The sequence below is a fragment of the Delphinapterus leucas genome, chromosome 6 (assembly GCF_059928025.1).
Source record: "Delphinapterus leucas isolate spDelLeu-1000000601 "Yukka" chromosome 6, BTC_Dleu_Yukka2, whole genome shotgun sequence".
NCBI lineage: Eukaryota > Metazoa > Chordata > Mammalia > Artiodactyla > Monodontidae > Delphinapterus > Delphinapterus leucas.
Window position 1 is genome coordinate 92,781,926 of NC_143134.1, and position 16,491 is coordinate 92,798,416.

Genomic DNA, 16,491 nt, shown 5'->3' on the forward strand with positions numbered 1-16,491 from the left:
ACACAGCCCTCCAGAGGCGGAACTGGGATTTCAATCAGATCTGCCTGATTCCAAACCCCCAAGCAATGTCTACTGTAGCAGCTACCTCCCCAGTCAGTGATTCCAGCCCTGGGCCAACTCTTTCCTGCCAGAACCTATTCCTGACCTCACCTCCTTCCTAAGCCTGCTCCACACTGCCCCCACCCAAGGCCAGGGACTGCCATGGCAGCATCAGAATTTAAGAGAGAAAGAGCATACCTAGCTCTTCTGGCTTCTACAAAGAGGCCCTTGATTCTCCAACCACAGAGCCATGTATTTGCAGGAATCAAGCACCAGCTTTCCACATTCATGGAGATGTTTAGTGGTATACAGACAGAGTTCAAATCTGCCTGCCACGTTCTGCACTCACTCGCTCGTCAGGTATCTCAGATTATAAATCTTTTCTCTCATGATGTGTGACCATTATCACATCCTTCTTTTTAGTCTGCTTTTGAGAAGTTCTATACTCTTGGAGGACAAAGCCAGTAACAATAACAAAATCACCTCTGTTGGAAACAAGAAATGATACCACGACAGGAACAGGGCTAGGTCAGTGGAAAGAGGACACAATTTGTAAAACGATCACCAAAGTTCAAGAGTTGATTCTGCCATGAATTGTCTCATCACCCTGAGGTTTAGTTTCTTAGCTGAAAATGAGGATAATTAGCTTCAAATGAGAACATATATGTAGTGTGCTTTGTAAACTGTTGAGTGCTATACAAACTTTAGTTAACAATACTATTATCAGGCTTTTACTACTCCAAACACTATCTTGAATCATGATTTTCTCAGCCCTATTTGAAAGGTGATGTTTGTCATCTTCTACAGAAGCTCCAAGGCAATGTTTTCAGATTATTTTCCCCTCAAGCCTTACTTGATTTCTTGAATGAATGGGAAACTGAATTCATTATGAATTCTACTGGCACCAGCACGAATCCAAAGTATATGGGTCTGAAGTGACAAATGATAGGATGTTATTGCAGGGGCTTGTGGGGGCTGGCAGCACAAGTAGAGGAGCAAGCCCCATCTTCCTTGGCAGTGGCATCAACAACCTCTGCACAGCACCAAGGCTGCCGCCTACACTGAGCACATCGCAAAGCTTCCGACAGCATCAACTCTCAGCATGGCTGGGCCCTGAAACCCCAGGGATGTCAGATACACACCTCCCCCCGGCTCTCTGGGGACTCAGTCACCTAGACAAGCATCCTCTCCTTAGGTTCTGATCAGTGCCTGTTAACCCTGCCTCACTTGGTACAATTTATTCATTTTACTTATGGGGAAATTGAGGCTCATATGGTAAAGGTGACCTGCTCCAAGTTATGTAAGCCCTTGTCTTAGCTTTAGGAGACTTTGGTGTAAGTTCCTATTCTGCAACCGACTAGCTATGTGACCTTGGTCGACTTATCATTGGTGAAAGGTGATTAATTCTATCATCTAGCATTTCAATAGCGCTTTAGGGTTGATCAACTGTATTCACAATGTAATCCTTACAATAAGGTAGGCATTGTGGTAATCTGCATTTTGTCTAAGAGGAAAGAGAAGCTCAGAGAAACTAAGTGATTTGCAAAGTTACATTACTAATAAATGGCATCTTCTGGATCCAAATAAAATATTTTCTCTACCAATTCATATGGCTCAAATTACTCAGTAATGAAACAGAATTAAAACTTGCCTTGAAAAACTTACAGGATATATATGAAAGTATGCTGAACTAAAAACTACTCGACCATCGGTTCCCAGCATCTTGAAAATGAGGGCTTATATTAGTTATCTATTGCTGGGAAATAAACCACCCCTAAACGTAGCAGTTTATAACAACATTTATGTTCTCATCCAGTTTCAGAGGGTCAGGAACATGGGAGCAGCTTAGTTGGGAGACTTTGGCAAAGTTGCAGTCATCTCAAGACTTGACTGGGGCTGGAATCCTCTTCCAGGCTGTCTCCTGTGGTTGGTGGCTGGAGGCCACCATTCCTCCCCATGGGGGTCGGGGAGCCATCTCCATAGGCTGCCTGAGTGTCCTCATGATGTGGCAGCTGGCTTCCCTCAGACTGAGTGATCCAAGAGCGAGACAGAGCACACCCAACATGGAAACCACAGTCTCTTTATAACCTAATTTTAAGAGTGACATACCATCACTTCTGCACTTTTCTATTCTCTAAGTCCAACCTACACTCAAGGGGAGAGGATTACACCCATACACATGAATATCATGAGATCAGGAGCATGAGGGCCATTTTGGAAGCCGGTTACCATAAGATACCTTTATAATTCTAAAACCTTTGTTGTCTCTCATGAGATCAAAATCATAATTTTTGTATCATCTGTTTAATTGATAAAATATTAAACTACATGAAATTGCTCAGATTTGACTATTTGTGACTCACAAAACTGGTAATTTCATATGGTTCAGCCTAATTTTTAACCTCTAGAAGTTCTCAGATATTTACTAACACTTTTTGATTAAGTTGTACTTTATTAATTATAATAGCGTATGTGTTCATTGGGAAAATGTTAATATTTATAGTTGGAGGTATGTTATTTAGTCTTTGGACAATGCTTGGTGGAAAATGGATTCATGCTTATCCCCCATCTTTCTAGAATTAATTGCATAAACCCACAGGGGTCTAAACCTCAGAAACTTAATCACTGAACAAGCTAGGTATGACAGTAACTCTAGTAGATGCCAAGAGTCCTTTTTATTATAGCATACTGCCTTTCAGTATGTCTTATTATCAGACATAGAAACAGCCCTTCTGTTAAAAGAACAATTCTAACGAATCAGTTCCGATTTGCCAGTCAGAGGCTTCTGTCATACTTTACAGTCCTGAAGCAATGAACCTAAAGGAATAGTGTCTTAAGCTTATTTATGATTTAGTCCCCCAACTTTTGATAGTCTCTACTTGAAGCTATTGGTCTGTTGCCTCCTTACTGATCTACATGGTTAATGCTGTTACCGTCAATACTACGGTATACAAAGTAGTTGATGCCAACAGTTAATTTAGTGAGCTGCTATTCTACACAGTTACTGAGAAACTTCTATGGGCAGAAACTCATCTAGCTCCTGGAGGTATAGTTGTGAATGAGACAGGCAAGATCTTTCCTCTCATGAACTTTATATTCTAATGGTTCTCAAACCTGGCTTTTTAGAAATATGGATCCTTACGACCCACCCTAGACTTACTGAATCAGGAAATGTGGGATTGAGGTGAGGAATTTACATTTCCTAATGCCCCACAAGTGACTCTGATGCAGCTGAGTCCATGGCTCAGCACTTGGGAACCACTGGTGCATATTTCAGTTCTCAACTGCTTCACCTCCCATTTAGTCCACAGCCCACAGCAATGGTTGCCACTTAACCACTTCACAGAAATTGCTCTTGCTAACACCACCATGAACTCCTGAGAGACGAGTCCATTAATTATTCTAGACTTCTCTTACTTTCTCCCTATGGCATGATGTTGCTGGCCTCACCCTGCTTCTTAAAATCCCCCTGGCTTTTAACAACATTCTCTTTTTGTTCTCCTCCTACATTCACTCTGGTTGCTCCCTTTCAGTGTCCCGCTGTTGATCCTCTTCCTTTCCCACTGGATAAACGGTGGCATTGCTCAGTATTCTGGCTTCAGTCAACTCTTCTCACTCTCCTAAGTGTTCCTGGCTGGTTTCCCCCGTAACCCTGGTTTAAGCAGTCTATGTCGACGACTTGGAACCCTGTACACCAGACCACATCCCCCAGGACTGGCAGCACTCAGCACACAACGCTCAGTAGACCCAATACGTAACCCATTTGTTCATGAAGGATATTAGTAAATATATTCTTACTTAGGATCCAGTGGTCAGAGCTATTTATTAAGCTAAACAAACACTGTCATTTAACTCAAACTACATGGTGAACTTCCTGAGAGCAGGAACTGGGTCTTTTTATTTCTGTGCCCTCACTTATTCAGGACACTTTTTTGAGAATATAACAGAATAACCAGTTGAAAAATTGACTTGTGTCAATCTCAGTACCCAAACCCATCAGAAAAAAAATAGAAAAAGTCTATGTTCCTGCCCCATGAAGTTAACCAGCCTTTTGTTTCAGAGAAGTCACCAGGTGAGTGAGCTTCTCTAAAGATGAGTGCTAAACAATATTTTCGTGTTTTAAATTCTGAACCTGAAAGGGAAGAGGGGATGGAAGCTATTTATTGAAGGCTAAAGGGAAGGGAAGGGCAGGGAAGAAGATAGGGTGGCACAAATGTGACATTCTTTGCACAGGTGTATGTGTGTGTGCATATGCATATTAGCTCCATATGTGGAGATAATATATATGTATATGTGCACATATATTCTATAACACATATATGAAGATCATATATATATATAGTACAATATCTCATATGATTACTATGAAAAGTAAATGAACTAATGTAAATAAAACACTGAGCATGTACCTGATACACAGTAATGGTGCATTCTGCTCTCTCCAAAATCCTACTTGCTTAAGCAAAGACAAAACTACAAAGAATTCTCATTTGAGTCAGACCCAATTGTTAAGCCTAACATTAGGCCAGAGAGTGAATAACTGCACTGTTGAAATTGTATACGTAATTTGCATACGTTTGTTTTTCTGAGGATAGAAGCCATAACTTTCATGAGATCCTCAAAAGAGTCCGTGTCTCTAAAAATTTCTACAAGGTCTAAGAATCATGTGCTGGCCAACATTTCGACAACTGTTATCATTCTTACTTATTCCTGAACATACTACTTTCCCAATCAAGATAAGTATCAGTGACTCAAAGATGCTCCTTTTAAGGAGGCTAATGGAATCTTCATTCATTCATGCATGCATGCATTCATTTATGCAAGAGGCAGTCATTTGTACTGACTCTACATTTGACATTACTAAGCCCAGGGTACAGAGACACACAGACTGTGAGATCATTCAAAAGACAACTACCTAAGCTGTGATGAAGGCTTAGGTAGTGACCCTAAAGTGACCATAAAATCTGAAAAAGCAACATCCCAGAAGCTTAGCAGCAACAGCTTCAAGATCTGCTACTGTCAAAAACAACAAAAATTGTTCTGAGGAAGGGCGATCACTCAGTAGGGCACAGAAATGTGACAGAGAATGTTTTCTCTTTAACTGGACTGAAGCTAAGGAAAGATAATCTCCCAACAGCCCCACCCGCACCCTCCCTGCCTCTGTATTTTCAGGTTTTTTGAACTCAAATTTTAAAATCTCTTTATGTTCTATAGTTTTTCTTTTAGCTTAGTGTGAATTGTGGGCTCTTGGAATCTTTGAAGTGGGAAGGTCCCCAATCTACAGACACGACACATAAATTAGGTATAATCTTGAAAATACCCAAGGACAAGAGTCTTACTACCTTGAGAGATCCATTCTATATTTGAGTGGGTCTAATTATTAGCTGTTTCTTCCTTGTTTTGAGCTAAAATTTGCTCTAATTTTCACCTTAAAGTCCTAATTCCATCTTCTGGGACAATACATGTCTTCTACATCAATATTTTAAATTAATAGGTCATAAAATAAATTTTGGAATTACATCCAGCATTATATTTAATGCAACTGAATAGGATAGAATAGGATAGGACAGAATAATAGAAGAGTAGAACAGAAAATATTAGAGTTATAGCATGTGAGAGACAGGTTTGTTTTTCAAGGTTTTGTTTCAGTTGTTTATAGATGTAAATGTGCGCTAGGTTTGATATAAAATGTCTTTCTTGCTATGGGTTGCCACTGAAAAGTTTGAAAAACACCAATTCCTTCAGATAGGTTAAGACATCTGTGTCATGGACCCCTATGTCTTCTGTTCTCCAGATTCAATATCCCAGTATTCTTCAGTACTTGTCCATTTGTTTCTAGTCCATTCCCTGCTTTGGTCTCTCTTCTCTGACTAGGCTCTCTCTTGAATGTTCCTCTTGAAATGGAAGGCACAGAACCTCCCAGCGAGGACAGGACTGGAGGACCAGGGTACAATACCCACGTTGGGGCAGGAAGACAGGCAGGAGTTCTCCCTGCTTCAATGTTTGCTAAGTCCTCAGATGCCTTCAGCAGTGGAGAACCAAGGTCATTGACCCTATCACCAGAAAGCTTCCAAGAAGGTGTTTTTGGGAGCCGTGGATTCAAAAATACATAGTGCACAGCTGCTCTACCAGGTTGCAGGGTAGTGCCAAGAGAGAAAGAAGACCACCATCCTGTGCACTCCAGGCCCACACACAATTATTATCTCACTGAATCTGTGAGTTACGCAGTATCATTTTCACCTCATTTTATAATAAGAAAACTGAGGTTCGGAGAGAAGATAAGAAACTTCTTGATGTATTTTAGGAGTTATAAAACTTGCAATAAATGGTCATCAGACAACCTGCAATGTGTTATAGGTGACAATGGTGGTAGCTCTCACTTAAATAGCACTTTGTTGTTTTAAGACAGTCTCATATCCTTTACTCCAATCATCCAGGGGTATGTGCAGGGTCCATGATAGGGTTCCTATCTTCCAGATGAGAACATGGGTCCAGGGAGATTATGTTACTTGTCCAAGACCACACAGCTAGAAGGTAGTACAGCTACTTCTAACTTGGGTCGCAACTCTAAATCCAATGCTATTTTCGTGGGCCTCTCTGCCTAATGCTGACAGTTTTACCCAGACCTACAGAAGCAAACTACTCTTTATCTTCCCTGGTCTGGAAATTTACAAAGAGATTCTAGGATGCTAATGCTCTATCTAGCTATCCTGTTATGACCAAGATGGCATTAGCCTTTGTGACTCTAGAATAAGATGGATTCTTCCCGTAAATGGCCAACAAGTTGGGGCCAAGTTGGGGCCAAGTTGTAAACACTATTTACATCAACCTCAGACAGTAGCTGAATCTGTAGTTGGGGTGCCAGGGAATATATGAGAAAATCAGGCAGCCTTAATCCCTGCAGCATGTGTGAGGAAATAAAGACCACCTTGACTGATGGTTGGCTTGATACGTCTGAAGGGGATTAAGTCTGGCTGCAACAGAAATGGCTGGGAAGCCAAAGTGAAGAGAACTCGATGAGGTATGGCCTACAAAGTTTAAACTTCTAATCTCCACGGACCAGAGTGGCTTCGTAAGGAATTCAAGAAGAACGCAATTCGCTCAACATATAATAGGATCCTGAAATCCTAAGAATGTTTTCCTGAGGCCAGAAAAAGGAAAGAAGTGTACTGGTGCCCACTGTGGGATGACTGAAGTCTCAGGCAGACTGTGGCAGTGCTACTTTGATAACTCAGTGCTACAGAGGTATTGCAGGGTTGATGACATTTGCAGGTGTTGACACCTACCCAAACTCATCTTCTGGCTTAACAGATAGAAGCAAGCAGCTAAACATATCCACGCATTCATCCAAACTAGCAGACTGGCAAAGTCAGGCCCAGCAATAAATGGAGTTTAATCTCTGGAATTTAACTTGAAATACCGTCACTGGATTTTTTAGGTGATTCTCTGACCCCCCCAACCCCTGCCCACTGTTTTTCTTCCTTTAGGGGTTTGTCTTTTGATAATAAGCTCTACTTGCATTTGCAAAATATAAAAAGTGAACTTCCAGATGGACTTCTTAAAGTGCAATCCAAACATGAGGGAAACAAGAAATCCAAAAGTCAAAGGCGAGTGGGAGGTTTTCTTCTCCTCCAAATCTCTGGGGAGTCCGATTCATTCAGCATGCTCACATTCTGGTTTAATTTCCATTTTCTATAATAAGAGATGAAGATGTAATATGTCAATGTTGATGTATCAGAGAGATGATGAATTCCAGGCTAAAACACGGCGACATCTGCTTGGAAACGAGATGGAAGAAATTAAGATGCTTACCATGATTATTTTCCTCCCAAGCAAATTTATAGTATCTTTGGTCTCAAGGGCAGAAATTCCAGACAGATTAGCTTTTCATCTCCTAGGTAACTCTCTGAACTGCACAGCTATAGAAATTCTTTGCTTTAACATTGGGTGTCCTTATTAGGGAAATATCTTAAATTCTGTGCCAACAAAGAAACTCATTGACTACTAAGCAATAATCATGAAAAAATTTATGACATGGATTACAAACAGGTGCTCCAAATAGAACAAAAGCTGGGGTTATTCACCACTTGGACTAACTGGAAAACATTATTTACATCTAGCACAGTACATTTTATGCTCTTAGTAAATATTTTTTCTGGGCTATGTGTCCTCATATTCTAGGGAGGGTAAGTTTGCTTAAGTACCAGAGGGAATTGGCGAATGTAAACAGAACTACATAATAATAGGTGCTAGAGCACTAGAATTGCCTATACTATACTCATTCATAAATACAATATGATGTCTGCTTAGTTCAATTTTGCTTTATTTACTTTTTACAAACATCTTAGGAAGCTGTGCAGGCATAAGCATGTCCATTTCATAGATGAGGAAGCTGAGACTTGGTGAGGTCACATACGAGGAAGTACCAAAGTCAAGACTGGTACCCCAACCTTCTTTCTTCAAATCCAGTGCTCTGCCCACTCCCTCACACACTGGCATGATTGAGATGAGACCCAAAGGGGGTTTGGATGACCCAAGGGCAACCACTGAGGGCAACCTCAGTGCCTGAGGACATCAAAACTGGCTTTTGACCCAGTATTAACGTCCCAGTGCATTCCATTTTCATTTTTTATCCAGATGTTTAGCACCGTGTAGACACAGCTATGGTCTCAATCATGACTAAGTGATACTTTTCAGGAATTACTGAAATGCTCATTGAAAAACTACTCTAATTGCATTTTGAAATGATCCAGTGGGGGAAAGTGTTTGGACCTTTTTGAAGCAGTTTCTCTCAGAATTTAAGCAACAGGAGTTGTAAAATATTCCCCAAAATATTGCTTGGCATGACAACCTCTTTCAACACAAATGAGCCATTGATAAAAAGGAATTTGTTAAGAGAGACAGGAGTTGGGGTGAAGCTCATTAGCCACTTGGTTGCCAGGGAAGCGAAGCTGCCAGAGAAGCCTGGATTGAAGATGAACACGGGGGGTGGGGGCCTGAGTACACGGGTCATTTGCAGTCAGTAGGGGGCAAAGAGGACATTTTATAGCCTTATTAGGTACAAATGATTTGGTTTTTTTATACTGGCAGAATCAATATGTGACTACTCCAAAATAACCATGATGAAATGGAAACAACACAATAAAATGGAAATGATTTTGGGGTCAGAAAAACCTAACTTGGAGGATTCCCTTACCTGTTAGTTGTGTGACTTCGGGCAAATCTTTGAACAACTCTGAACTTCCATTTCCTCATCTCCAAAATGAAGATAATCAATCCTATCTCATAGGATGATGAAGGATTTGAAAGCACTTTTTAAATTATAAAACAGTATGTGAATCCAAGTTTTCCTTTTTTATTTACAAGAGAAATTCAAATCCAAATACAGTGTTGAACATCTCTCTGTGCTCAAATATTATTCATCACCAATGCACTCTAACTTCCAGCTGCCCCAGCCTTGGTCACACTCGTGCTGCATCTGTCCTAAGAATGTATATTCAGAGTGCCTTCTGTGGGTGTTTCCCAAGGCTTCAGTTCTGTGATCACAGGCCTGAGAATGTTTGCTGCATCTCTGATTTGAGAAAGCAAGCCCTTCGATTAGTTTTCTAAGCACCATTATACAAAAGGCCACACAGAGACTACATTCAGGTGTCTGACGGCCATCTTGAGCTTGACTCTTGATTTCTAACCTCTCCAGCCTGTTCCTTCACTAGTTCCTCGCACCTCAGCAGACAGCAACTCCATTCACTTTTCCCCATCCATGTCCAATCCATCCCCCAGTCCTGTCACTGCTGTCTTGAAATACATCACTCATACAAGCTCTTCTTGCCTCCTCCCCCAGGGCCACCCTACTCCACCCCCCAAGTACCCTTGGTCTGGAATACTGCCAGTCTTCACTGGTCTTTTCCACCCTTACCCCTTTACAGTCTATTATTCCTGCAGCAACCAGAATGACCCTTTAAAGACATAAGTTAGGCCAATCACAGAGACCCTTTCCTAGCTCATTAAGAATAAGGGCCAAAGTCTTAACCACGGTCTACAAGACCCCAGCTGAGCTGATCTGGCTTCCCACTACCTCTCAACTTCATTTCCTTCCGTCTGCTCAGTTAATCCAGCCACTTTGGTGCTCTAGTCCACCAATACCCTCTTGCTTTGTGAAAAATTTGTGCTTGTCATTCCCCTTGCATGGATTATTTTTATCCCAGATGCTCACGTTTCATTTTTTTCACTTTACCCAAGATTCTGCAACAAACATCATTTCCTTGGAGAAATAATCTCCTGATCTCTTCTGCTGCTTATTGTTCTTCTTAGCACTGGCTTATATTATATTATGTTATATTATACCGTATTATATTATGCCATACCATACTGTATTATATTATTGTTTATTGTTTGTCTCCCTACTGGAATATAAGCCCCACAGGGGCAGGTATTTGGTCTCTTTCATTTGTTGCCATATCACCAGCATTTAGATTAAATCAGTACATTGTAGATGCTTTCAGAGGCTGTGTGACACATCCTTGAAACCATCAGGAGGCCAGGGCTGCCTTTCAATTGTGGGCATACTTAATCCAGCTTGGTCGATGGTATAATCAAGTTTAGAAAGAACCATGTATCAACCAAAAGGTATTCTGCCTGGAGCTGAGGAATAAGGAGTGACTGAAGAGCACGAAAGTCCTAGCTCACAGGAGTTAAGTAACTTGCCCAAACTTACAGATAAAATATAGAAAAATTAATATTTGAACTGAAGGGGCTGAGAACATGTCACCCCAAAATATGCCACTTTGGCATATTGATTATTTTGAGCTGAAGGCACACGCAGGAGGGGTTCTCTGACCTCCCCCTTTTGACCTAAAAACAGGTTATAATATTTCCTGTAAGCAAGGTGACCTCCCTGCACCAGGAAAAGAACATTCTTATCACCAGGTGAGTTGACACCAAAATGGATCTGTACAAACAAACCTACTAAAATAATCCTTATATTCCATTAGTTTCCCCAATATATTTCCTAGTCACTTTCCCACAACTCACTGCCCCTAGAAGCTTAAATGCCTTTTCCTTTGTTTTGTCACTTTTCCACAAATTTATCATTCCTTGTTTAAAAGGGTAAATAAGCTCTTGGTTCTAAGAGCTTCTTAGGGTCTTCATTTTTCTTATGGAGGCTCTTATGTACATGTAAAAATATTAAATAAAATTTGTATGCTTTTCTCCTGTTAACCTGTCTTATGACAGTTTAATTCTCAGGTCCAGCCACAAAACCTAAGAGGATAAAGGAAAAAGTTTTCCTCTCCTATAGAACAATACTGTAGACAATGCTACCTCCCTGATGCATTTAAACTGAATTGAACGTTCCTGCAGTAGCCCCCAGATGTAGGTTGGACCTCTGAGTTAGTTCCTGCAGTCTGAAAAGATACCATAGAACTTCTAGAGCTGATAAGCAGAGACATTGAGCCTGGACAACGATGGCCACTCCAGGGACCTCTGGTGGCTGCTACCTCTGACACCCAGGAAGCTGTGAGAAGTGTAGCCTCCTCTCAGGCCCTAGGAGGGTCTCTAAAAAGAAGATTCCAGCCTATTGGTCCAGCCTGAGCAGGGATCATGGAATTCACCCAGAGAAAAGGTGAACTTTAGCTTGATTAATGATTGTGAAATTCTGGCGTTTGGTTCCTAGCGACTGCTTCTTTCCTCTAATTCTCTTGAAATCTCTCAGCTATGAAAGCTGGTGACCAGGAAAATGTTTGTAAATATCCCTCAAGGGGGCTGTCCTCTGGGCTAGAGACAACATCCTGACTCCAGAGGCTTACCAGGTGCTCTGAAATTGGCAGAGGAGATGGGTCAATGTTTGTCCACATATCTAAGGAAGGAGATGTTTTCATGCAGACACCACTAAACCTTGATAAAGGCACTTCTTGCCTGTCTTGTAAGAGGCTGGGTCCTGTCCCTTCTGTAGCTCCCAAATCCTAGCACACTCTGAAGTGAACTGTCTTCACCAATGGCAGAATAAGTAAAAATCCTCATCAAGACATTTTGATCTCATACAAATATCAGTTCTTATGATCTCCAAAACTCTCTCACTGTGCTTTGCACAGGCATTACCAATAACCAACGATATTGTTCTCTCCCGGGCATGCTGAGAGAAAAAGCTATTTTACTGAAGATCGTTTCTTTGACATTCACGCTCCAACAAGGATAGTCTCTTCTGGGCCTAATTTGACTTCTTTATGTGCCAAGAGGAAACTTTCTATCTGAAGGGCAGGCATACAGATAACTGAAGAGCCTTTAGGAGGTACTTTATAATTTCCTTGAATTTCCTAGAATGTTTGGAGAATAATGTGTATTGATTAGCTGTCTCTTTCAAAATGCTTAAACTTCTCCTATCCTTTTATTTTTTTAAGGGAATTAACAGTGAAGAGAAAAAATAAGAATATACCAACTCACTCATCCATAAATTTCCATGAAATGTAACAGAGTCCATGCAAGGACAGTGGAAGCCAAGCGGCTATTCCTGATGAATTTGGAATTGAGGTCATGGAAATAAGAGAGATGGCAGTGACTCCTTGAGACCATGTTATAATCTGAATCTGACACTAGGATGGCCAGCGTGGTGACTGCACGGCAACTTCAGGAGGCAAGAGTTGAGATCAGGGGCACGTAACCTTCAGCTGCCCGGCACAAAGGGAAGGGGAGTTCTGAGCATACCACAGACCTAGTCTGTGTCATTTAACATGCAGAGCATGACACTTCTAGGGCAACGTTCTCATAGAAAATTCTGCTTCCAACCAATGAACTGGCACAAAACAAAAAAATTAAAGCTATGACCAACGATGTCACATAATAGCAAAACAAGCAAGTCCGAAGGTTTTCTGTTTTTTTTTTACTATAGTGCCCTATGTGCAGGGCTTCTGAATTTTTTTTTCCTCCAGCCTAGGCCTTACCTGGTCACTCCAGGGGATCGACATTTTAGCATAGCGAAGACTACACATTCATGACACATTAATGAGCCATGGCTGAAGTTTTGCTAGTGGAAAGAGCACTAGATTTAGAGATAGGAGACCTGGGCTGTATTCCTGATTGTGGCTACTAGCTGCATAACTTTGCACAAATCACCTAATTTTCTTAGTCTTGTTGCTAAATCTATGGAATGCAAAACCTGGAAAATATAAAGGACTAATCTTATGAAGTAGGCATTATCATCTCCATGTTACAGGTGAGGAAACTGTGGCCACACAGTTAATAAGGAAAAGAACCTAGGCAAGGTAAGATTTTTTAGATTACGTTTCTAGTGTCTGTCTACACCATGATTTCCTGAGCTGGCCTTGACCAAGAAGGAGAAGGAGTGATCAGGAGTGGACTTCACAGTGTGAGAAGCCCAGGAAGGGGTGTTAGCAGAGAGGGGAAAGAATGGTAGTGAAGCTACTGCTTATCCACCCAACACTCAAGTCCACTCATGCTCTTACCCCTTGGATACACCCTCTGGCTTCTAAGGTGAGGAAAAGACCAGTCCCTAAATCTCTGAGGACCAATGCAAGCGGACGTACCTCACAAGTAGAAACAAAGGCCTGGAGTCCATTCAAGGGACTAGAGCCTTTGATTTTATGTTAAATGCATTTTACATTTAATGTACTGTGAGGTGAGTAATTAATTAATGCACAGAGCATTAAAAGTCTCACATTAAACTTCACTGAGCCCAGTTTTGAGTGTGAGGTAGCAAAAAATAACAGCTCCTGAAACCATTTTCTCTTTTTTTCAAGGTGTCCTTTAGGGAAGTTGGAGTTACAACAAAAGAAGTAAAACAGTTTGCTTTGGTCTTCTTTCCAGCTTTCCTGTAACTTCTGGGTCCACCCTCAGTGCCAGCAACAGCCCCACATCCTTTCCTCTGACACGTCTCAGTCACAGTCTCATCTCCTAAGGGAAGCCTTCCCTGGCTGCACCCAGAGTCAGAGGACCTATTCAGTGTTCCCACCCAAAGCACCAGGAATCTCTCCTCTACAGCATATCTCACGCTTCTACTTGTTCCATTAAATTTTGGTAATTATTGGTTGAGTGTCTGTCTTCCTCAGAGACTGAACTTCTTGAGGACAGTGACCATATCTGTTTTGTTCACTCCTGAGTCCACAGAGCCAAGGGCAGTGCCTGGCACACAGCAGTAGGTGTTAGCTGAACTGCGCCCTGTTCATTAGTTTCTCCTTCCACCCCAAGGTCTGAATCACTTACCACCAAAAGCTATTCACAGAGCATGCATGACGTGTGGCATCGTGTTGGGTGACGTGGAGCCCAGGAACTCATCTTCACTCCCGGAGTGAGCTGGCGCTGAGCCAAGAGGCAGCGACCATTGCGGCATCTTGGAAACAACACTGCATTTGTAGTCAGGACACCCTGCTTCAAACTTGTTTCCCCATCTGTAAAACAGGAATACAAACACCTAATACACCTACCTCACAGAGTTGTTCTGAAGATCACATGAGAAAAATAAATGAGAGAAGTTTCTATATCATGCAGCATCTTACCGTGAATGCCCAATTTTTACAAGTGGCATGAGAGGAAGGTGACTTCTCCTAACCCCCACAGCAGAGCTCTCTTGTGGCTCTCTTTATCACTTCCTCCTCTCCAAGCCCCTCACAGGTGTGTGTTCCCAGAGCTCTCATGGCCTACCCCCTTATTTTACAGATGCGGAAACTGCAACCCAGACAGAGGAAGAAGTGACCTGCCCAAAATCTGACATGGAGTCAGAGGCAGAGCCAGGACTAGACCCTGGGCATCTGTGTCCTTTCCACCTATCCACCTTGGGCTGCCTCCTTCCCATGTCTCCTTGAGTCAATTTCCATACCCTTGGATGGCTCCTTCTGCCCCTTTTGAAACCATTCCTACCCTCACTACACAGACTACAGATACACAAAGGTGCCAGCTCAACTGTTTGTTAAACATGAGTTTAGTTGGGATGTATAGTTGTTAGAGGCCCCAAAATATTTTTGCCTAGGCCAGCTTGATCCTTAATACCCCTCCCATTTTCAATTCACTGATTATTTTAATAAGGCACCTGACCAGCATCCCCTCTTACTCTCTCCCTGCAAAAATAAACACATTTTTCCTCTATAGAAGAGAATTTTAGATTCACTGTTACCTGATCATTTCATGCCTGGGAGAGGAGTCTTAGCAGATCAAAGCCCAAGTGTGTGGTGCTGAGGTAGGGACAGGGAGAGGGGGATCACGAAGGAGGAAGGGTAAATAGTGCAACAACACCAACCGAAGTAATGGCACCCATTCATTGCACTTTCTATAGCAGTGCTGTGCTAAGCCCTTAGCCTGTGCTATTTTTGTTCTAAAAACAGACAGTAACGGGGTGTACTATGTTGAATACTGCCCCCCTTAAATTCATGTCCACTTGGAACCTCGGAATGTGACCTTATTTGGAAATAGGGTCCTTAGAGATGTAATTAGCTAAGATGAGATCATACTGTAAAAGAAGAGAAAACAGAGACACAGACACACAGGAAGAACAGCATATGACTACAGAGGCAGAGATTGGAGCGATCCATCTATAAGCCAAGGAATGCCAAAGATTTCTGGCACCTACCAGAAGCTAGGAAGAAGCAAGGGAGAACAGTTCTCAAGAGCCTTTGGAGAGAGTAAGGGCCTGCTGACACCTTGATTTTGTATTGCTAGCCTCCCAAACTGAGAGAGAATAAACTGTCATTGTTTTAAAGCATCTACTTGGTGGTAGCTTGTTACAGAAGCAATAGAAAATGAACAGAGGAAGTATTAAAACTCCCACAACCTAGATAAAGTTAGAAAGTGTTTCAAATCCAGCATCTCTGAACTTGATAACAACAATAGAAGGAAGGTGGGGGATTCCTGTGATTAGTCTCCATTTTATGGATTAGGCAACTGAGGCCAGAGATGTAAGACAAAATGCCACGGTCACATAAGAGTGAGCATTACAGCTGAGACATCCATTTCAAGTCAGGCCCAGAGAGATGCTGCCCCAAAACACAAATACCCTTCCCCTTGCCCATCCTTTGCTCCCTCCTCCGAACAGAGGGGGAAGATCATATCTCTTTCCCAGCATCATCTGGGGCAGGGCACACCTCACAAAAGCATGAGCTCTCAGGCTCCTCCAGCCCCTCAGCCAGGCCTGTTTCTGGGTGGCAGGCCAACCCTTCTTAGATCTAACTTCCTAATTCTGACTTGCAGGGACCAAAAGAGAATCCAAAAAACTCACAGATCTTTGGTAAACTAGGAACATAGACTTGATCTAATAAGACAAAATTGGACTACATTTGAAAAAAGTAGAGCGCAGTCAGTTTGTTATTTGGCCTTGAATGTGAAAACACTTCAACAAAAGTGGTTTCTCCTTATCATTAATTCTCTTAAAGAGAAATTTACCTAAAAGTCATCTCCCTTAAAGTGTTTTGAAAATTAGATGAGATTAAAACGAGGATGTTAAAATGAAAT